Below are 24,233 nucleotides of genomic sequence, written 5' to 3' on the forward strand. Positions count from 1 at the left end.
GGCCTCGTTCTAAGGTAAGTATTTCATAATGAGCTAGCTCATTATGCCTTTTCCCTTGCAGGTATGAAAATATTATTTTTTTCAGCGTGTTTACTACCGCTTTAACCCCTTAACGCCAACCGTACGCAAATATGCGGCCTCAGCTTGAAGGGCTTGTACCATGGTAAGGCCTCACCCCGGTACCGTTTTTTTGAGCCAGCAGTCAGCTTTCTTGGGATAACAACCAATGCAGCTAAGAAACTGCTCGACTGTTCTCTTCCAGGCAGTGGGAGGGAACGTCCCCCCCTTCCACAGCTCTCCCACCAGGAGGCCCGAGTGACCTACTATCTAGTAACTTGGATTTAGTAACTTGGAAGGGATGTCATGACATTCCTTCTGGTATACAGAAGACCTAAAGGGACCAAATTTAAAACAGCCAAACTTGGTGTTTTTAATGCTTTTAAGTGCAAAGGAGAGATTTTCGCCTATGGAGATTTTTAAATACTGTAGTTTGTCGCCATTCCAGAAGTGTGCGCAATTTTAAAGCATGACATGGGGATGGGGCTGTGTAATATACAGGGGAGGCTGGGTAGGGGGGCTGTGTGATGTGCAGGGTGGGACTGTGTAATGTAAAAGGGTCCAGGTCCTTATCTTCATTTATTAGCAGGTGAATGCTGCCCTCCATGCATTCACATACTGAATCCGGCCCTTAAGTGAGAAAAGGTTGCTCACCTCTGGTCTAGAGTAATATGGCTTGCACACACTGCGCAGCTAATTACATAATTTTACTGTACAGGCAATTGTCAGTGTGAGGTCTGGCTGTAGGTGGTGTGATGTGGGTTTTAACACATGAGTGTCACCGCACACAGTGTGAATAAGCCCTTTAAAAAAGCTTTTAAATCCTACAGATAAACACAACAAGGTTGTGGGCTGTGCTTCAATTGTCTTGTCACATCTTCTCACCCCTCAAAATTAAATCTGCCTATCAAAAGTATCTACATGGACAATCCATGTCTTTTATTTTTCTTTGCTTTGCTGTGCTTTGCTTTAATGCTGACTCCCTCAACAGTGTATTCTTGCAGTCCCTTTCTGCTTTATTCAGCCCCTGTGAGTGTATGAGCTACTAGTCGCTGAATTTGTATCTTAATGTATAAGTTCAGCCTACAACTAACTAACTTGAAATCTACTGCCATTCTAAGACTAATCTATCTAACCCTGTAAAGCAAAAATCGCTATACACACCTTTTCTGTAGCCGCTCCGGGCCCATCCCACGCTGAGCTGTCTTAAGCCCCATACACACTATCAGATTATCTGCTGAGTTTTTCCTTCAGCTTTACCAAAACCATGTAGTAGAAGGGCCTGCCTGATTGAATACACATTGAAATTCCTAAGGTTTGTCCTCATATTATATGGTTTTGGTAAATCTGAAGGAAAAACTCAGCAGATAATCTGATAGTGTGTATGGGGCTTAAGGCGTATTCTCTTTGTAAGTGTGGGCAAAGAGGCATCTGACAACGGAAGCCCCATAGGAAGTCTATGGGTGACGTCAATTCCCAGGCATTTCACAGCCATTGTCGGCTGTCTCCTGTACACAGCATCCGCTGCTGGAGACTAGACAAGATAAGCTGCAGAAAAGTTGTGTAGAAATGTTTCCTTTACAGGGTTAAATAGATTAGACTTAGAATGTGGCTGCCAATAGATTTAGAGTTAGTTTTAGGCTCTGTCTCCCTATATGCAATTACTGATTGGCTCAGCACTGTCACATGCTGCTTCCTACCCAGAATTATCAAATATTGCCTTCAGGCCCTGGCACTGTAGGGAAGGGAGGCATTTACTGATGTGACTTGTGAGATTAAAGTAATCAACATGCTTTGCCCTGAATTGCTAAACATTCTATTACTTCTACTAGAGGCCTGTGCCCACCAACTTACATGGGTCTTTACTAATATATGTAATCGATCATTATCATTAGCCATGGTTCCAACCTGCTTAAAATCTACTATTATTACCCCGTAACCCAAAAAAGCAAATATAGATAGTTTGAAGGACTATAGGCCGATTGCACTTACCCCGGTAATAATGAAGTGCTTTGAGGGTCTGGTTTTACAACATTAAGACAGCTTTACCAGGTAGTTTTGACCCTCATCAATTTGTGTACATAGCCAATAGAAGCACCGAGGACACTATTGCTTTTGCACTGCTTGTGGCTTTAAGTCATCTGGAATACTCTGGCAACTGTCAGAATGTTGTTCATTGACTATAGTTCGGCTTTTTAGCACCAGATTTATTGGTGGCGAAGATGTTCTAGCTAAATTTGCCCCTTCTCTTTGCTCTTGGCTAAAGGACTTTCTGGTAGACCGCCCACAGGTAGACAAACTGAGTAAGCATGTTTCTTCCCAGCATGTGGTCAGCATAGGAGTACCACAAGGTTGTGTACTTACCCCCTTCTTTACTCTCTATACACTTTTGATTGTACTCTTTACTTTTCTACAAATAGCATCAACAAATTTTCAGATGGTACCACCATAGTAGGTTGCATCACAAGAGGAGATGAGAAACATTATAGGGAAGAGGTGGCTAACCTAGTAGAGTGGTGCGAGGCAAACAATTTGTCCTTAAACACTGGGAAGACCAAAGAATTAATAATTGATTTTAGGAAGAGTACGACTGATCTGGTTCCACTTAACATCAGAGGAGAATTGGTATATTTGGTATCTATTTTTAAGTTTTTAGGCATTAAAATTTCAGAAAAGTTATCCTGGTCATCAAACTTGACAGCTGTTACCAAGAAGTGTCCGCAATCATAATATTTTCTGAGACTTCTGAGTCCTATTGCTCCTGAGAGCATGCTGACATATTGCATTTTAGCTTGGTATCCCAACTGCACACACGCATAAAAAGCTTTCATATATTGAATTGTCAAAAAATAACTATTGTTTGTATTGATATTAAAATGCTGATGTTATAAAATGAAAGTGTATGTTGTGACTATAAATGACCTTTAAATAAAGGGCAGAGACACCACAGCCAGTCAGGGCAGAGAGAGTAAAACATGCAAAACCGCCCTACTGCCTAGCAGGCAGATGCAACCAAAGGGAAGTGCTGCCAAATAGCCTCTTTTCAACACCTTTGTATAACAATTAGAAGAAGCATCATACAATGAATGTGGTCATGATGGGGTCCTGTAAGTTTCACCTTTTAAAGATTAGCGAACAGTTTTTTACATTTGTACACGCTATTGATCATTATACAGTGTTATAATTGCATGTCAGAAATTGTCCTCAGCACTCAGCCCTTTAAAGCATGCATATAATTTTGGAGCTGTGTAATAAAAACATCCTTTAAGTAATATAATTTCAGCAACGTGTGTTTTTGCAATAGCTATCCCAAGGATAATTATAGATGTTCATCTGCTCATTTTTCTGCTGTAAAGTTCTTAATTGATTTGCATAGGCCAGTGAACCTTAAATTATTTTCGAAATGGTACATAATGGAAAAATTGCAAGAGGAACAGTCTCTACCCTGATGTGTTTATTAAATCCACTGTGACATCAGGTGTTTCCACTGAACAATAAATTACAAAATCACAAAAGACAGCTCTAAAAAAACAATGTGAAGCTCTAATTAGTCTCAAAACACGCTTGACAAAAATGGGAAAAAATATTTGTTACACCTTGTATACTTACAAATTCAGCAGAATAAATATTAACCCAGTGTTTAAACAGAAAATGGAACACTTTTATTCAAATTACAGATGAGAAGGCTAGGGAGCATAATACCTCCTTAACACATAAAGAGTATTTTTTATGTATGCACTGTGATAGTTTGAAGCATGGGTTCCTAATCTATTTGGTGGCGCCAAACAAACAAAAACATCTCTCATAGAGGTCACATATTGTCACCTAAAATCAGAATGTCTAACCGAAAGATTGAGACCCCTCATAATCACCATAGCAAGTGAACATGGCTTTGAGCTTGAGGCTAAAGTCTGGGAAGTGACGTCTAATAGCTGGCTCCTCACTGTGCCTCCACGAAGCATGGGAGCTCTGTGGGACTGGTCTGGCGATGGGTGAGGGGACGTTGTTTTCACCTAGGTGAAAATTCAGGAAGTTACAGTTACCTGTCAAAAAAGATATTTGAAACCTGAAAAAAAGAAAAACACTTCAAATGTGTTAGGGGCGGGAGGAGATGAGTTGTACTTTTGCTTTTGAGTGAAGATCAACTTTAATTTTCCAGCAATTATTGTGGAAAAGCTGATCCAAACTGAATAATGCCCATACTTCCAGCTTAGGGGTCCCACTCCTCAGTGCAGGGTGACCAGTCCCTTTAACATTCCCTACATGGTTTCTTTCAGGTATTATCACTGTCAGCACTGTCTAAGTAGAAGGACAGATTTGGCAGAGTGTATATGGCTGCACCCACTCTGCTTCTGTCTTACACGTAGACAACTGTAATGGCACCTTCTGCAACATGGCAACCAGCAGCTGAGGAAACTGTGAGATCTGATCGGACACTACGTTCTGGCAAATCTTGTGTAAATGTTAAAACATGTTTGTAAAATGTTTGTAAAATGAAAATCCGAGGACTATAGTTTACCATTTGCCAATAAAAAAAAAAAAAATGTATAAGCATATTTTTCTCAAATTATATATCCATTGTATGTGGTATGTGTTTATGCAATGATTGTATGATATATACATTATTTCTCACATTTCTTCTATGAAATAAATAAAACATACTTCTTAGCCCTTGTACACACGGTCGGAGATTCTGACGGAATGTGTCCTATCTGACCATTTTGTCAGATATTCCGACTGTGTGTGGTCTGCTTTGGACTGTTGGAATTGGAATATCCGACGGACCAAGTTTTCCAACTTGCCGGTAAAATTTTCCGACAAAATGCTCCTATCAGACATACTCCGATCATGTGTAGCCTACTCCGACGGACAAAGTGCCACGCATGCTCAGATCAAATTCCTAGACCAAAGCTATTGGCTACTAGCGTAATCACGTCATCACGTTATGTACAATCCGATTTTCCGACAACTTAGTCCGACCGTGTGTATGCAACATTACTTCCGGACCTCTTCCGGAATTAATCCGTCAGAATAACTCCGACGGATTTGGTTGTCGGAATCTCCGACCGTGTGTACGGGGGCTAAGAATTTTTTGGGATATGACTACCAAATGTTCCGAAGATAAAAGAGAAAAACTTTTCAAAACTTTTCAATGCATATTTTGTATTTTATTATTCTATTGTGGACAGTTTTCCTGGGCGGTGTCAGTAGAGCAGTGGACAGTGTCAGTAGTTTTTTATTTATACATGTTTTGCAAATACTGTTTATTTTATTTTTTATTATTTTTACCATTTCATATAAACATTAAATATTTATTTATTACAATTTGTTTTTTTTAGCAGCTCTGTTGGGGGGCTTTGGTGAGATATCAGGGGTCTAAGCAGACCCCTGACATCTCCCCTTTGAGACAAAGAAAGGGACTGAGGACACAGGTTCCCCAGTCCCTTTCTCTGCAGCCTCAGCTGCACTGATAATGAATGGACAGGAGACAGATGCTCCTCTCCATTCATAAACGGAGACATCATAAACACAGTTTACCCTGCTCAGTTATGAATGGACAGCCAGTGATCACTGACTCTGTTCATTCAGAAAAGGAAGGAGACAGTAAATGACATATTTATCTGGCTCCTTCCTCCGCTCTCTATCCTGACACATCCAGGAGGAGGGAGGAACCAGAGGAGTACAGAGGGGGACAGGAGGAACACAGAGGGGGGCCAGGAACTGGAGGAGCACAGAGGGGTAGCCAGAAGAGCATAGAGGGTGACCGAGAGCCAGAGGAGCACAGACGCAACCGTGAGCCAAATGAGGACTGGGAGCCGGGGGAACACAGAGGGGGGAACTGGAGGAGCACAGATGGGGAGCCAGAGGAGCACAGAGGGGGCCAGGAGCTGGAGGAGCACAGAGGGGGATCGGGAGCTGGAGGAACACATAGGCAGACTGGAGGAGCACAAAGGAGGACCAGGAGCTGGAAGAACCCAAAGGGGTAGTCAGAGTAATACAGAAGGGGGGTCGGGAGCTGGAGGAGCACAGAGGGAGGCCAGGAGTCGGAGGAGCACAGAGGAGAGCACGGCCCAGAGATTAGGGACATTTTGATGGACAATAAGGGATGATCGGTGTGGCAGTGGGGGGGTTACAAGCACCGATCTCCCTGTGTGACTGTCACTTTTGTAACTCCCCTCACCGTTGCCCCTGAATCCGGGGACAAAACCAGGGACAAACATGGTCCAGGGTCACTGTCCTCAGTTCGGGGACTGTCCCCGGAAACTGGGGACATCTGGTCACCCTAGTATAGAAAGCCCTAAAAACACACATTTAACAGCTCATTGAAGCACTTTTTATTTTCTTCAACAGTAAATCAGTTTTATAAGACGGCACTTCAGGGCTCATTCAAAGCAGTTAGCCACGCTGAATGTGCAGCTGGTGTGTGCTGTGAGACCCAGTGCCGATGCACAAAGGTCAATGCACTGTTTTTTTTTTTCACAGATCATTATTGAAGTGTCTGAAGTGACATTTTAATACTATTCTATTCATCACATCATTGAGATCCAGTGGTTTCCATCACAATCTACTGTGCTGAAAAAAAGTTCTGCAGACAATAGTCATTTTCAGTATGCACCTTTGTGATGCTGTGGTGTTAATTGACACCATTGCATTTTAATTTGTCTATGCATTAGGGCTACCCTGGAAATAGTATCAGCATAGCCCTAATACATCTGGTGTGAACAAGCCCTAAATCTACAGTAAAACATGTAATTCTGTACTCAGTAGAGAGTTGTTGCCAAAAGGCAGAGTGAGAGCTACAGCAGGAAACAACAATGAAAATGCCTAAAACCCAGTTGCCCTTTTACACTTATTGTACATCCCTCAGAGTGAAAACATTAGCCTGTTTCCTTTACCTATGCGCTTATTCAAGCCAGTGAAGAAAAACTGTTCTTAAAGCTGGCCACTGATGGATCAAAAGCTGGCTGGTTTAGCAAGGACTGGCTGAAGTTTGATCCATGTGTGTGTAAGCAGATGCAGTTAGTTAGTTTGCCACAAGGTGTCTCTGTCCCAAATGTAATTGGTTTAGTTAGGTTCTTTTTGGCTGGAGTTCTCCTCTAGTGATGTAATTAATGGAGTTAGTGCCTATATTTATGCAAGGTTGGGGGGAGCCTAGAGCATTCAGGCATGGGAGTCAGATACTCCACCAGTATGCAAATGTAGTTAGCTTTGCAGACGTCCTGGACAGGAAGTCATGGTGAGAAAGTTCCTCACCCAGAAGATCTGGCTGTAGTCTTTCTCTTTATGGTTGGGGGAGGCTAAGAATCATGAGTGCTATTCCTCTGGAGGTACTGGTAGAAGCATACTGAGCTTGAGAAACAGCTTCAGCAGTCCTGTTTCTGGAAAGACATGCAGGGAGTCGTGAGCTGGATTCATGGATCCTATGGCAAGTCAGAGCCCTCTGATTGAAAACAAACAAATAGGACAAAAGGGCGGGACTTTAAAGGCGTAGAAACCTCCTCTCAGAATGATTATCCAAACTCTAAGATAGGTTTAAAAAGTTGTATTATTACAAAATTCATGAAGATCATGCTAGGGATATACATGCCTTCAAATCAAAAAATCTATCTCAATTCTATTTGCCAACTCCTTATTCAAACCCAATACCCCTGAATGTAGTTATTCCTCCCTTTGTATATAGGTGTATATTGGGCTTACCGGTTACCTCCGCTTGGCTTGTTCTTTCACGTCTAGGGATTCCCAGGGTACATACCCAACAACTTGATCGCTGACACAAATAAAGTCCTTTTGAAAGGTCTTATTTTGTAATTGTAACATCCAATAACACAGTCTCTCATGGGAACAGAGGGCATGGGTAAAGAACTCAGGCACCTTGAACTGCAAATCTATCAAAGTCTCTAATTCCACCCAGAGAGTAGCCACTGGGTACTTCAAAGCTGAACAGATCTCTATCCAGAGATCATGGCAGTCAGCCCTTCGAATTAAAACTTGAAGCAATCCTATGAATGTGTACAAGTGTAACTAGGGGTGAACAGGAACCTTTTTCCTCAGTACCTGGAACGTTCTCTGTCTCCTCAATGGTACTGGAAAAACATGAATTTGTCAATGTCCTTCTCAACTCAGTAACCAAGCACTTCTCTGGATGCCACTTGTTGGCCCTCCTCTGAAGAGTCCTCCCCCGGTCACTTTCACGAGCTGTGGTGCCTCTCCAAGCCGAGAGCACACCCGGACACCTTGAATCCTCCCTCAGTTATTGCGCCTCGGACCAACCGGTTCCAAGACTCGGGAACAAACGGATCCCTACCCCAGACCAGACGGGTCCATTGGGGGCATCTAACAGGAACATGTTGCGGAATGTCGAACACCCCTTGACCGGGACCCCTCACGGGGCTACCCCGGTCCTGGAACAAGACCAGACCACACAGGCCTCACGAACTCCTCTCCTTAAATTACGTAACCCACACCTTAAGTACCCCTTCCCAGACTCCCCAGTGGGGTCCGGCACTCCCACTGATTGTTTCCGAGAAGGTTGATACTCAAAATGTCCAACCAGGCCTGGTTCTGGCCTTTCATGTGCACCTCACCATTCACATGATCAGGCAGAACTTCCAACACAGCCCGGCCAGACTGATGTCAAGGCCAACCGTGTAATTAACCCCCAGAACCCCTACTGTTCTGAGGCAAAAACTAAATTTACATGCGTATGACACTTTGTCCAAAATGTCATCCGCTACATAGGTAATAATGATAAGGTATTGTTATACAACCACAATGACAGAAAATAATAAAAAGTATTGAAACATATTGGGGAGGATTATCATTACCCCGACATGTTTCGCCTTGTAAGAATTTTTTAAGGGCTCAGAGGAGTGTGGTAAGAAAGAGTTGCTAGAAAGCAGAGAAAAAAATACATAATATACATTCACAGTATATTGTTAATCATACATTTCTGTATTGAGTGCTTAATCTCATATCTATTGTAAGTTTCTATAATCAATTAGCCAATACAGAAATGTATTATTACAGTGTACTGTACCCCCCTCCTGCCGCCATTCCCAGGCGCTCCCAGGGAGCCTGGGACTGCTGCATCCTGTTTGACTGGCTGAACACAGAGGACTGGTAATCCGTAAAAGGATTTTGAAGCAGCGTCTATAGATAATTGAATGTACCATTCTTTTCATTGTTCCTCGAGCATACAGTTTTAAAGAATGACATGTTGGGTATCTATTTATTTGACATAATATCATCTTTAATATTTTACCAAATATCTGGTATTTTTTTGTGTTTGTGTGCACTTAATTTTATTAAAGTGTACTTTTTTCCTGAAAATGTGCATTTGATAAACTGCTGTGCAAATATTGTGTGACAAAAACAATTCCAACTGCCACCATTCCATTCTCCAGGGTTTTTCTGCCCACATGACTAGGGATGCCGAACCTGAACCCCATTAAAATGAATGTGGGCTCATTTTTTCAAAACAAAAATTCCCCCCCAAAAAAATGCATGGGGGAGGGGTTACAGTTGGTAGGGTGTGTCCCTTGTATTGATGCCTCTTCTGTTTGCTGAAATCCTTCTTTGTCCATGCTTCCCTCTACTGCTGTAATCTTCTGGGTGTTAATATAACTAAAGGGCTGCCAAAGGATCACATCAAGAGACTTTGCCGCCCATTCCACTCATCTCCACCATTTATTGAAGCCATACTACAACTTTTATGAATGGAAAGAAATATATGAATGGAGGACAGGAAGATGATTGATAGGCTTGCCCCTCCATTTATAGATCTTATTTAATTCATTGAATCTGTAATACAGCTTCTGTGAATGGCAGACATCAAAAGAACTATCCAGATTCTTCAGGCTTTGGATGCAGTAATCAACTTCCAAAAGTCTTTCCTCCAGACTGTGCTTTCTTTGAAATACTTAGGCCTCATCCTAGACACAGTCCAGGCAAAGGTTTTCCTTCTAGAAAACAAGATTCTTTCTATAAGGTCTCATGCTCAGATCTTAAAATCTAAAAGATATCCTTCATTGAGATTATCCATGAGTATGTTCCACTCAAGACCCCTCCAACAGAACATTCTACTTTTTTTTTCTTTTACCATGTTTTTATTGAAGAATTTCAGAAAAATACAAATTACAAACATTTATGTAAAACCTTTTCAAGTTTTCATCCATTGAGGATTAGAGTGGTTGTATACCTCTTTTTTAAAATTTTACCTACAGATAAGCCTAAAATAAGGCTTACCTGTAGGTAAAATGAATATCTGCTAAACCTACATGGTTTAGGAGAAATTTACCCTGCATGCAGCCGCTGACGTACCGGAACTGAGAACTCCTGCGTGCATGCACGGTAGTGATGTCATTGCGGCTCCAGCCACTCACAGCGCTGGAGTCGAGAACCTAGAAGAAAACGCAGAGGGGAAAAAGTAATCTCCCTTGGCGTTGACTGGGATGCCACGTGGGAACCTCGTTCTAAAGTATTTCATAATGAGCTAGTATGCCATGTTTTTGTTTTTTTTCGTTTGCGTTTATACAGTACAACCGCTTTAAGTACAAGATAGCGTAACTTAACATAGTCCAATCAGACAACACAAGGTGAGTGGAACAAACTGTGCGAGCAATGGATATCAATAGATCCACAACAAACTGGTGATACTGGTCATGCCACTAAGCCCCTGTACACACGGTCGGAGATTTTGACGACCAAATCCGTTGGATTCTGTCCGTCGGATCTTGTCCGAAACTGTTGCATACACGCGGTCGGACAAAGTTGTTGAAAAATCCAATCTTTCAGAACGTGATGACGTATATTCGTTACGATGGGACTACATTCAGGCTAGTAGCCAATAGCTTTGATGTAGGAATTTGATCTGAGCATGCGTGGCACTTGGTCCAATCAAAATTCTCTACACATGATCAGAGTATGTCCGATCGGCCCAGTTGGTCGGGAAATATTTCCAACAAGTTGGAAAATTGGGTCCGACGGATATTCCGACGGAATCAATCCGATGCATACCACACACAGTCGGATTATCCGACAACACGGTCCGATAGGACAAATTCCGACGGATTCTCCGACCGTGTGTACAAGGGCTTATACATCCCTATTGGAAGCAAATTGTGACCAGATGGGGGCATAGCCAATTATCATTCTTAGGTATGGTTATTTCTTTTACTTGGGGTTTGTTGTGGTTTTAAAGACAATTTTATTTTACTGTTGTCCTTGCCAATGTGTTGTTAAAGGTCTAATGAAAATGACCGCACATAGTTTGCATATATGGCAAAAATGTGGAAGTGATTTAGACCGTATGACAAGGTTAGAAAAAGATTGTATGAAAATACCACCTCTTTTGTGTAATTTCTAAGTGCAAGAGAATGGAAAATGCATTATTGTGTTTTATATTGCATGTAAATCTATCTGTTTGGATTGATTTCCATCAATAACATACAATTATTTTCAACAATAATAGGGCCTCTTCCCGACAACCCTGGCCGTTGGTTGTCGGGGTCTGTGGGCGGGGGGCTTATCGGAATCCGGGAGCCCCCTTTAATAAGGGGGCCCCCAGATACCGGCCCCCCACCCTATGTGAATGAGTATGGGGTACAAAGAAGAAGAAGAACGGAAGGCGGCGGCGGCGACAGAATACCGGGCCACCGCTAGTAAAAGAGCTGAAAGAAGAAGCGGTGGCCGGCAAGAAGAACCGAAGAGGGGGACGAGACCCCCGAAGTCGGAAGAAGAGGGCGGCAATGAAGAAGAAAGCCGGGCTCCTCCGCTAGCAAAAGAGCTAGCAGAAGATAGCGGAGGAGTCCGGCGAGAAGACCCCGAAGACGGAAGACCCCCGGAGCTGTGCAATAAACTATTTTATCCCTGTGTTGTGTTTTTTTTTACAACATTTTTTTCACAGGTGAATGGGTAGGGGTACGTTGTACCCCATACTCATTCACATAGGTTGGGGGGCCGGTATCCAGGGGCCCCCTTATTAAAGGGGGCTCCCGGATTCCGATAAGCCCCCCGCCCGCAAGGTGCTTTGGGCATCCCCCCACCTCCTGGTACGGCTCAGGAGGTGGGGGGCCCCACGCTCGTCCCCACCCCCTTTCCTGGCCGGCCAGGTAGAGTGCTTGGATAAGGGTCTGGTATGGATCTGGGGGGACCCCCACGCTGTTTTTTCGGCGTAGGGGGTTCCCCTCAATATTCATACCTGACCTAAGGGCCTGGTATGCTCTCTGAGGGGAAACCCACGCCAATTTTTTTTCATAAATTTGGCGTGGAGTTCCCTCTTGAGAGCTCATTCTCTGATTGGCCGCAGCAAAAGTCGCCTGGCCTGGGGCGACTTAAAGTCGTGTTGTAAGTCGCCCCAAGTTGTGTTCAGGTCGTGTCCAAGTTGCCTCCAAAAGTCGTGTTGAAAGTCGTGTTGCCCCTGTGTGAACGGACCCTTATTGTTTATTCCTGTTTAAAGAAAATATAACATGGGAAATGCTGAGTATATTTTTTAAGCCTAGTATGCATAGTTTAGAAGTAGTATAAGGTTTAGGGGCTATGACATCTATATTGGGGTTATTAGTGTGATCCTTTATGGGGGTGTTAGGTTGGATAAGAGCCAGGTTAATTGCTTTTATATGTTAGGACCAAGGATTTGTGGTATGTATGATGGGGTAATGAGAAGTGGTGGAGCAGGTATTGTGCAGGTGTGAAATCTAGGGTATAGGTTGTAATCTTTCTGATAGTTTCATGTATTTCTTAAAGACCACCAGATATATATCAGAAAGCCTTGTTGAGATCCCCATCTTCAATAAAGGGGAGGGATTGTTGAGGAGATTCTGTTTAGTTCTATACCATCCTGCAAAAAGTTTGTATTCTGTTTCTTGTACGGTTGCATTGATTGAGCCCTTATGTATGTTGGTTAAGATTTTTTCACATTCTTCATTAGTTAAGGTGCTATTTAGATTATTTTCCCATTTTAGATGAGGTCAGTGGCTTTTTCATCTAAGTTTGAAAATAACAGGACGTACAGTGAGGACACATAGGGGGTTATTTACGAAAGGCAAATCTACTTTGCACTAAAAGTGCACTTGGAAGTGCAGTCACTATAAATCTAAGGGGTAGATCTGAAATGAGGGGAAGCTCTGCTGAATTTATCATCCAATCATGTGCAAGCTAAAATGCTGTTTTTTATTTTCCTTGCATGTCCCCCTGGGATCTACAGTAATTTTACTTCCAAGTGTACCTTCAGTGCACTTTCATATGCACTTGCAGTGCACTTGTTGTGCAAAGTGGATTTGCTTTTAGTAAATAACCCCCTAAGAGTCTCTGTGAAGTGTTTCTCGTGCAGTAAGCTTCAAATGGAGTATGTTAACGTGACCATTTGAGTGAAGTGTGAGGATATTTGAAGAAGCGCCTCAATTGTACTAATGTCCAAAAAGGAAAATGTGAATTTCACATGTTAGATAGAAGAAATGTTCTGCTCTGACTTGTTCGTGTGTCCACACATCATGTAGGAAGTGAGGGGGATAGGCCAGGTGGAAAGACTGGGTTTTGTCTAAGGGGGAAAGATGACCTGGGTAGGAAGTGAGTTCTATGGTTATGTTGAATAAGTGGAAGCATCTGAGGGTGGGCCCTACTGTGGGTTGTTCTTTGTAATTTAGTTGTGTGATTAGATGGTAGCCATGGTAGTAATTGTATGTGAGTTTGTTGTCCTGCATTTTCTATTTCTACCCAGGCTTTTGTATTTTTATGAAGCTTCCAATCTGCACTTCTGGTCAAATGGCATGCTGCCTAAAATCTGTGAATGTCAGGTAGACCTATTCCCAACACAGATTTTGTTTGTTCAAGACAATAGAATTTTATCTCTTGACCTTCCTATGCTTCTCTCCAGACAAGCAGAAAATGTCCTAACTTGATGGATTGCCAATCCAGCCTTGGAAAAGTTCTTTCTCCCACCATCTTAAAACGTGATAACCACAGGTGCCAGCTTCAAAGGCTGGAGAAGTATGTTTAATTCTCTCACAGTTCAGAAAAAGGAAAATAGAATAACAGAAGAAATTGGTGACTCTTATTGCATAAAATTGGCCAAGGAGAAACTGGTACACAGACATACTTAACCCTCTATGCCCTTGTACACACGGTCGGAGAATCCGTCGGAATGTGTCCTATCGGACCGTGTTGTCGGATAATCCGACTGTGTGTGGTATGCATCGGACTGATTCCGTCTGAATATCCGTCGGACCCAATTTTCCAACATGTTGGAAATATTTCCCGACCAACTGGTTCGATCGGACATACTCCGATCACGTGTAGAGAATTTTGATCGGACCAAGTGCCACGCATGCTCAGATCAAATTCCTACATCAAAGCTATTGGCTACTAGCCTGAACGTAGTCCCATCGTAACGAAAAGACATCATCACGTTCTGAAAGATCGGATTTTTCGACCACTTAGTCCGACCGTGTGTATGCAACAGTTTCGGACAAGATCCGACGGACAAAATCCGACGGGCAAAATCCGACGGATTTGGTTGTGGAAATTTCCGACCATGTGTACAGGGGCTATGAGCCCTGGACTCTCCCAAACAAGGCAAGTATGCCATCTTAAAGTGGATGTAAACCCACTCTCATCCTTTCTAAATAACTGCAATATTGGTTATCTAGACTCCCCGCCCACTTCTACACTGAGCTGGATTAACTCTTTGTGGCAAGACTGGGCTCAAATGATAGGAAATCTTATACTCTACATTGTGACATCCACTTTCCACCCCCCTCCCATACCATTCTGTTTATCAGTCACTGGTTTTAATAGTATGTTTATTAAATCACAGGTCTTGAAGAACAGGGGTATATCTGACTCTGTCATTCCCACATTACTGAAAGTCAGAAAAGTCACATAGAAAAAAATATACTATAATATCTGGAGATCCTTTTCACCTTGTATGAATGCAGACATTTCAACTCCAGATACTACTTGGTACCTTGTATTCTAGCACTACTGTTGTCAGGAATTGATTAAAACGTGGCTCTTAATGTCTATCCAATTCCAAAAATCTTTGGCATCTTTCTCACTTTTAAAAAACGTTTTCAAGGTGTCTCTCAAATCAGACCCCTATTACAGCACCCTTTGCTTTCTTGGAATTTTAATTCTCTCTCTCGGCCTGCAGAAGCTACCCTTTAACCTATTAGGGAGGTCCTTGCAAAGTGGCCTTCTTGGTGACTGTGACATTTGTGATGCTTTTCAGTGTTAGCAGTACTCTTGTAAGCTCCTCCTCATCCTTCACAAGGATAAAATAGTTTACATCCAAAACACTCCTTTTTCCCTAAGGAAGTATCAGCCCTTCACTTTAATCAAGACGTTGTCCCTCCTTTCTGTGCCCTGCTCCTAAGCATCTCAAGGAAATTGCCCTTCATTGTTTGGAAGTATTCACAGCTTACAATCAAAGTCACAGCCTAAATACAAAAAAACAGACGTTGTCCTGCCAACAGGGTCTCAAAAAGGATACCCTGCTTCCAAGTCCACTATTGCCAGGAGTATAAGACAACTCCATTGAAGTCTAGGGTTGGGAGGGTGGTCTGCCCCAAGAGGGGGGCCTGAGGTTTGAACTGTTCCCACAACCACTAATTAATACTGTGTGAATCAGAGCTTATTTTTTTTTTCTTTTCTCTCTCTGTATTTACTTTGTTTTCAATTCCCTCCTCATATCCACCACATTTTTGTTTTTTGTGCAGGTCATCCAGTATACTTCACCTGCTGATCATACTCTGTAGAATGTTCTGTATAATGCTGTTTCTAAAAATATGTTCATAGGTTACCTAACTTTACTACTTTGTGATTTTGGCAGATGTAACCTCAGAATGTCACTTTTTCATTCTGTCTGCTATGTGCTTTATGCTGGTTTGGCAGTTATACTTCATTACTGAATTTGTCTAACACTGTAAATGTTGATTGATAATGCATTGTAATTTTGAATAGAATTGTCATGTCATCCTATAGTTGTACTTCAATGGAACAGCTTTAATACATCCCTAAATCATCTTCTTTAACCACTTCAATACAGGGCACTTATACACCTTCCTGCCCAGACCAAATTTCAGCTTTCAACGCTGTCGCACTTTGAATGACAACTGCGCGATCATACAACACTGTACCCAAACTAATTTTTTTCCATATTGTTCCCACAAATAGAGCTCTCTTTTGGTGACATTTGATCACCTCTGGGATTTTTATTTTCTGCTAAACGAAAAGACTGACAATTTTGAAAGAAATGTTTTTTTTTTTTTGTTTGTAAATAAGTACCCTTTCTCCTTCACTGATGGGCACTGATGGGGCTGCACTGATGGGCACTGATGGGGCTGCACTGATGGGCACTGATGAGCACTGATATGCGGCACTGATAGGTGGCACTGATATGCAGCACTGATGGGTACACATAGATGGCATGGATGGCCACTGAAAGGTTGCACAGATGGGCACTGATAGGTGACATGGATGGGCACCGATAGGTGACACAGATGAGCACTGATAGGTGGCATGGATGGGTACTGATAGGTGGCACTGATGTACACAGTTTGTATGGATGGATGCCAATCAGTGCCAAACAATGCCTGCCAATCAGTGATGCCTATTGTGGGCACTGATTGGCATCCATTGTGGGCACTGTTTGGCATCCCTGGTGGTCTAGGGTAGCATACCTGGTGGTAACATCCCTGGTGGTCCTAGTGCCATCCCTGGTGGTCCAGTGTGGGCATCCTCGGGGAGCTGCGCTGATAATCAGACCCCCCTTGTCAGAGGAGCAGCCAATCGGTTCTCCTCTACTCGCATCTGACAGATCAACGGCTCTTCCTGTTTACACTGTGATCAGCTGTGGTTTGACATGGCAGATCACATGGTAAAGAGTCTCTGTCAGAGACTCTTTTTGCCTAGATCAGTGTTGCGGTGTGTCAGACTGACACACTGCAACAACGATCGCCGCGATGCGTGCCCCCGAGGGAGTTCAGTGGCTTGATATCCTGCTGGACGTCATATGACATCCGGTCAGGATATTGAAACCACTTTGCCGCCATCATTTTGCTATACGACGGGCGGCAAGTGGTTAAAGCATCACAAACCACATGAAAATACACACTCTCAGCTGTATGGTATTTTATTTATTTTTTAAATTCAGGCTTGAGTTTTGAACAAGATATGCTGTAGCCTTGACAAATCATACCTGGGCACTAATTCTTACCACTGCTGATTCGGCCATGTCTTTGCCACATTCCTAAATAGTTGTCTTTGAAAGTTGGTCCTGCTGCTGATGAGCTAAGATGTTAATCAGTGAATAGACATTTTACCCTCTAACCTGACCAACTGCTCCCACTTTTTGTGTAGGTTACATCAACACCTTCCACTGGACTCCCTTATCATTTTAGGCCTTTGCAGAAGTACAGGCAGTTTGTTGACCTGTAAAAGCAGCATTATTAGAGTGGAATCAAACCCTCCTATCCATTACAGCCAAGGAAGCTGCCATCTTAGCCTTTGTTTCATCTGCACTTGCCATGATTCTTTATGTGATCGGCTATGGCACCAGCCATTTGATGGCTTGACAGTTTGGTTGCGAGCTAACATAAGCACACTAGCAACTGTAACAGTTATCATTCAAGGCATGCCTTGAGTGTAACTGTTTTTGGAAAGTGTTAAACCAGTGGGTTTAGTTCTGCTTTGAGTACATCCCCCGCAGCACCAACAGTCTGCTAGGGAACACTTAAATATGAACACTGAAATATGCAATTATGTTTTCTGCATTGGTAAAAGCAATTATTACATTTATATCGGATAAATCACAAACAAAAAGGAATCTTGAAGGTGAACAACATAACTAAGTGCACGTGTAAAGATCTGTAGCAGGGTGGTGCAGACACTTGGCAGAAATAACAGTAGTAGAATTCTGATGACTCAGCCTGTCTTGAATGCACTTGTTCAGAAACTGTCATGCAAAAGCACTGAATGTATTGCTTATTCATTTGGTGCTGGCTTCTATATTTAGACATACCTGCAATAAACTTGTCAAGTATGGATGAAAAATTGTAAACAAAAATATTGATTTGTTTTTAGGATCTTAACCGGAAAGAATAATGCTGTCTATAGATGGGACATCTTTTTTCACAATAACACTATTTTGTAAATATTTGAGGAAAGAAAAAGCATTTTCTGTTGTTCATTTCTGGTGACAGGTAAAAAATCAGTAGTACTGAAATGGCAAAAGAATGGCGTCTTATAAAGTAGTGGATCTACTCCTATGCCCATGGGCTTGCCATAGATTGAGCAAATTCCTGTCTTGCAACCACTGGTTGCAGGACAGAAATTTGCTCAAATCCCTCATCAGTGTTGACAGGGGAATATTTTTTGTATTTCATGAGAATATAAAAGGTGGAAATATGCTACTCTCCCATTTTCACACGCCCCTTTTTAAATAATATCAATTCTATAAGCCTGTATTGTATAGTTCCATTGCCATCACCTGAAGGAACACCACAATATTTTAACTAAATTTAATGGTGACTTTTTTTTAGATTTTACCTTTAAATATCTCATGCCCCCACGAGTTTGCCCATGGGCACTCGGGGGGGGGGGAGCCAGGAGTGTCTACGGGGGGGACCCCAAAAGAGAATCAGGACACTCTGTGCAAAACCCTTGCAGAGAGCATGTAAGTATGATCTGTTTTTTTTTTTTTTTTGTTATAACAGTTTTTATTGAACTCATAAAGAGAATACATAGTCACATGTAGAAAGTTTTTCCAAGTTTTCCACAATGCATGAGCGGACGCAGCCGCCTTCATATGTGAGGCAGGAGAATAACAATATAAAACAGTGAAAGGAACATTGACAACATTTTCCAAACTTTTCTTAACGTAGGGTTACTGGTTTCATCGTAGAACGCATATATGGAACTGTATGCATTGTAACGCTAATTGTCTGTAATTTGCACATTGTATACTGTCGATCACAGTGCTCAGGATCATCAATTTCCTGTTAGTACATTTTTTTTTTTGCGATAGGCCTTAGATAAGTATCCTGGAGAGAATGTGTGTCTATTTGAAGTATGTTGGAAGTGGGAGATTCCTGTCTTCGTTTCTACATGGGGGATGATGATGTCAGGAGCTCTGATTTCAATATTTGGATGGGGTTGTGTCGGGAAAAGACAGTTGGGGAAGGGAAGTCTGTCGGGAGAGCGGACCCTAGCTGTGTGTAGTGCATTCTTGTGGCATCTCTTGTTAGCTTAATTGTGCATATATCGTTTGAAGGTATCTGTGGTCATAAAGTGTAACCAGCATGACAATGTGGCAGTAAACTTTGTGGGCGTGTCTTTTGCTTGGTGTATAAGGTCCTCCATCGTCATAGTAGTAATAATGCGAGCAAACCAATCCTTTATGTGAGGTGGGTTGGGGGAGCGCCAGCGAAGCGGAATGCACATTCTGGCAGCGTTGACCATGTGCATGGCCAGAGATTGGTAATAAGTGCGACTGGGTGTTGTGGAGTGGTGTAGTAGAAATTGGGCCGGGGAGAATTCCAGAGGGTGGGTGCTTGCGTCTGTGGTTATTTTGTGAATTTAAGACCAATAAGGTTGTATTTTTTTTTTTTTTTATAAAACAAGCCTTTACAATCACTTTAACCCCTTTGCTTTTTTAGGTCTAAATGTTAAATGTCTCTTGCATTGAGAAAAGTAATACACCTTGAAAGAGGGAATTTTGAATGCAGAACTGTGTGTTTTTTGTTTTTTTTTGGGGGGGGATTTCTTGGACTGTCAACCAAACAAATTCACCCCAGAGTTGCTGTCAAGTTAATGGACTCTGCATACTGACGCTGCTAAACTTGATCTGGCATTTACGTTTAAAAAACTCTGTTCACAGAAAGGTTAACGTAACCCTTCTCACTAAAGCTGACATCATAACTATTGATGGTGCCATCATTTCCAATTTAACAATAACTGCATAGTGCAAACACCTCCCTGATGGGATATAAATTGAATAGCCTGTTTAGGTAGGCCTTTGAACTACACTGTTGTTGATATAGTTAACCACTTGCTTACTGGGCACTTAAACACCCTTCCTGCCCAGACCAATTTTCAGCTTTCGGTGCTCTCACACTTTGAATGACAATTACTCAGTCATGCAACACTGTACCCAAATGAATTTTGTGTCCTTTTTTTCCCACAAATAGAGCTTTCTTTTGGTGGTATTTGATCACCTCTGGGGTTTTTATTTTTTGCGCTATAAATGAAAAAAGACCGAAAATTTTGAAAAAAAACGCATATTTCTTTGTTTCTGTGACAGAATTATGCAAATTATTAATTTTTCTTCATAAATTTTGGCCACAATTTATACTGCTACATATCTTTGGTAAAAATAACCCAAATTAGTGGATATTATTTGGTCTTTGTGAAAGTTAGAGAGTCTACAAGCTGTGGTGCGAATCGCACAAAATTGATCACATCTGATGTACTGGTGGCCTATCTCGCTTCTTGTGACCCAAACAAGTCAGGAAAGTACAAATACCCCCCAAATGACCCCTTTTTGGAAAGTAGACATTCCAAGGTATTTAGTAAGAGGCATGGTGAGCTTTTTGATGTTGTCATTTTTTTCCCACAATTCTTTGCAAAATGAAGATTTTTCATTTTCTTTATTTTTCTCCACAAAATTGTCATTGTAATAGGTTATTTCTCTCACGTGGCATGTGTATACCACAAATGACACCCCCCAAAAAATTCTGCTACTCCTCCTGAGTATTACAATACCACATGTGTGGGACTTTTTCGCAGCCTGGCCACATAGAGAGGCCCAACATGCAGGGAGCGCCATCACGTGTTCTAGGAGCATAAATTACACATCTAACTTGTTGACTACTTATTACACTTTTGAAATACCAGGACAATGACACGTGACACTGATGACAGATGGCACTGATACGTGGCAATGATGACACTTATACGTGGCACTGATGACACGTGGCACTGATGACAGATGACACTAATATGTGGCACTGATGACACGTGGCACTAATACGTGGCACTGATGACACGTGGCACTAATACGTGGCACTGATGACACGTGGCACTAATATGTGGCACTGATGACACGTGGCACTAATACGTGGCACTAATACGTGGCACTGATGACATGTGGCACTAATACGTGGCACTAATACGTGCCACCGGTGACAGATGGCACTAATACGTGGCACCAATGACACGTGACACTGATGACAGATGGCACTGATAAGTGGCATTGATGACACGTGACACTGACAACAGATGGCACGTGACACTGACAGGTGGCACTGATGACAAATGGCACTGATACGTGGCACTGATGACAGATGGCACTAATACGTGGCACTGATGACAGATGGCACTATGTGGCACTAATAACACGTGGCACTGATGACAGATGCCACTTATACGTGGCACTGATGACAGATGGCACTGGGGACAAATGGCACTGACAACATGTGGCACTGGGGACAGATAGCACTGCGGGCAGGTGGCACTGGGGTGGGGTGGATTGCACTGGGGTGGATGGCACTGGGGCGGATGGCACTGGGGCGGATGGCACTGGGGCAGGATGGCACTGGGGCGGATGGCACTGGGGCGGATGGCACTGGGGCAGGATGGCACTGGGGCAGGATGGCACTGGGGCAGGATGGCACTGGGGGGGGGGCACTGGGGGAGGATGGCTCTGGGGGAGGATGGCACTTTTTATTAAACTTTTTTTTTACTTTTTTTTTTTTTTTTTTACTTTTTTACACTGACGGCTGCTGCAGCCGTTCTTCTCTCCCCTCTCACACGCTGTCTGTGTGAGGAGGGAGAGCGGCGCTGAGAGATGATCTCATATGTTTACATATGAGATCATCTCCCATTGGACACGCCGATCACGCTGTAAACGGCCGCTGTGATTGGCCGTTTACAGCGATCTGTGTTTGCCTGTCCCCGGGGGACACGGCAAACACAGAACTTCCGCGATGCGCGCCCGCGGCGGCGCGCATTGCGGAAGTAAACACCAGGCCGTCCAGGGACGGCCAGGCACGGGAAGCCGCCCGCCCGAAGGCCGGCATTCGGCTATAGGGCGGGCAGGAAGCGGTTAAAGAAGATTTGGTTTATTTGTTTTATTAGAAGAAAACAATAATTGAGCTGTAAAAAAGCAGCATTCCTCCAACGATTTAGTGTAGATGGTGCCCAAGTAACTGAGGCCCAAGCTTTAGATTAGATTTATAATAGGTATCCCTTGTTCCCATCTCAAAAAGTTGGGAGGTATGCTATTAATTGGTCATTGTAAGCCCAAGGAGATTGTACAGAAATATCTGTATTATACAGTACAAGACACTGGCAAAATATTTATAGACCCTGGGTTATGGGCTCGTATCTTCAGGTGATTGGACACTGGCAAAAATTTTGAGTACACACCCTTTCGGTGCCTTCCCTATAACCCTACCCCCACTCTGTGAGTCCTTAGTCTTTTGCATGTGTCTTAAGGTGGTAGACCTCTTTTTTTGAGATTCTTCAACTCTTCAGTCATCTCATTCACTATCTTCTAATATCAAAAATAGAAGCGGTGCATTATGATCAGTGCAACTTACTAAAACATTTGGAGCTGTACCCATACCCAACATTGTGTGAGGATGGCCTGTAATGTTGCTTTGAGCACTGGACCCTGCACAGGCACCACTTGTAGTCATCTGCAGGGTGCTATACAAGTCCAGGGCCCATGTGTAAGGCACTCCTTCTGACAGAAGCCAGCTCTTTAGCCAGCTTCTGTCAGATGAGCATGCTTGAAAGCCATCAGTCGACTGGCTCCCCATCAGCGCACTCAGCCTATACAGGTGAATAACTTCACCTGTAGCTATTGTGGAAACCAGGTGAAGGGAAGCCAAGGCTAAACCACAGGTGAATGCTCGCTCTACTAAAGACCCAATCAAAACTCATACTCAGAGTTATGATGCTTTCCTTGCACCAGAGCAGGAGCCAATTTGAACATTGGTCTCTGCATTAAATTCTAACACTAGCTCAAGCATGCATCAAGCAGTGTACCTGACAAAAGTAGAATTTACTGCATCCATGTCACAATTCCTCTGACAACTAATGGACTTAAAATAGAAGTCTGGACTAGAACTAACTAAGCCTAAAATAGCTCCCACCCACCTTCTAACTCCTATGCAAACTACCCTATAAAGGGAAGATGCTTATACTTACCTATTCTCAGGGTGATAGGATTCGGTCACATGATAAGCTCCCAGAAGTCAGCTTCAGGAAAGAGGAGGGACAGCCAGGAAATGCTGTCCCATAGTAAGCCTATGGGTGGCAATACCACCTAGGCCTTTTACATTTTATTGTTGCTGCTCTCTCCTCTCCTGGGATGCTAGTTGCTGGGGAGATCATATGATCAGCCTGGAGCATTCTAAGCTGGCCACAGATTATATAGGCATTTTTAGGCACTGCTGAGTTTGTACAGGACGGTCTGCTGACCAACCAAGAAGGCTGATTGACCTGTAACTGCCATGGTGCTGCACATGTGATCAGTTAGGGCACCAGCCATTTGATGGTTTGGCAGTTTGGTTGAGTATCCAAACAAACCAAACTGTTTTTTGAAACTGGTAATTTGATGGGATTAGTTCCGCTTTATGATTTACAGCTGGGGCTTTAGCAAAATGTTAGCCTTCAGCAAGAAGCAACAGAAGCAATGCACACACTAATTTTGGTGGCATAATTATTCATGTAGAATGTTTGTTCTTTGCTAAAGAACATTATATTTTATCAAGTTGTTATGAATAAAGTTCTATTTTAAGTTAAAAGGAATTTTGATTCACCTGTAAATTCCATGCCTTGGAGTACACTACAGAACACAGGCCACACTTTCTCTCCTTGCTTTCTCTGCATTGCTTGCTAAAAAACAGAGGGCTGAGTGGGGTAGAGTTATAAGGGAGGTATTCAGGTGGTGTATCCTCAAAATATTTGCCAGTGTTTAACTACCTGAAGGTATAAGTCTATGAATCCTTTGGCTGTGTCTGTAGTGTATGCCAAGATATGGAACAGGTAAGTCAAAATTCCTTTTTACAATTAGATTGTATAGTGTATGGCCAGCATGATTTTGAAATCTTTCAAAGGAAAGTAAATCAGTAATGCTGCTCCTGGCATCATAGGATCCGTTATTATCTCCTAAT

At 42.7% G+C, this 24,233-nt stretch overlaps 1 protein-coding gene across 1 annotated transcript in view; it reads left to right on the forward strand.

Moving 5' to 3' along the window:
* ATP10B (ATPase phospholipid transporting 10B (putative)) overlaps window positions 1-24,233 on the forward strand; it is a 673,184-nt gene that overhangs the window by 460,904 nt on the left and 188,047 nt on the right. The window lies entirely within an intron of this gene.

The sequence above is a fragment of the Lithobates pipiens genome, unplaced genomic scaffold (assembly GCF_037356315.1).
Source record: "Lithobates pipiens isolate NorthernLeopardFrog02 unplaced genomic scaffold, aLitPip1_a1.2 Scaffold_8, whole genome shotgun sequence".
NCBI classification, from domain to species: Eukaryota; Metazoa; Chordata; class Amphibia; order Anura; family Ranidae; genus Lithobates; species Lithobates pipiens.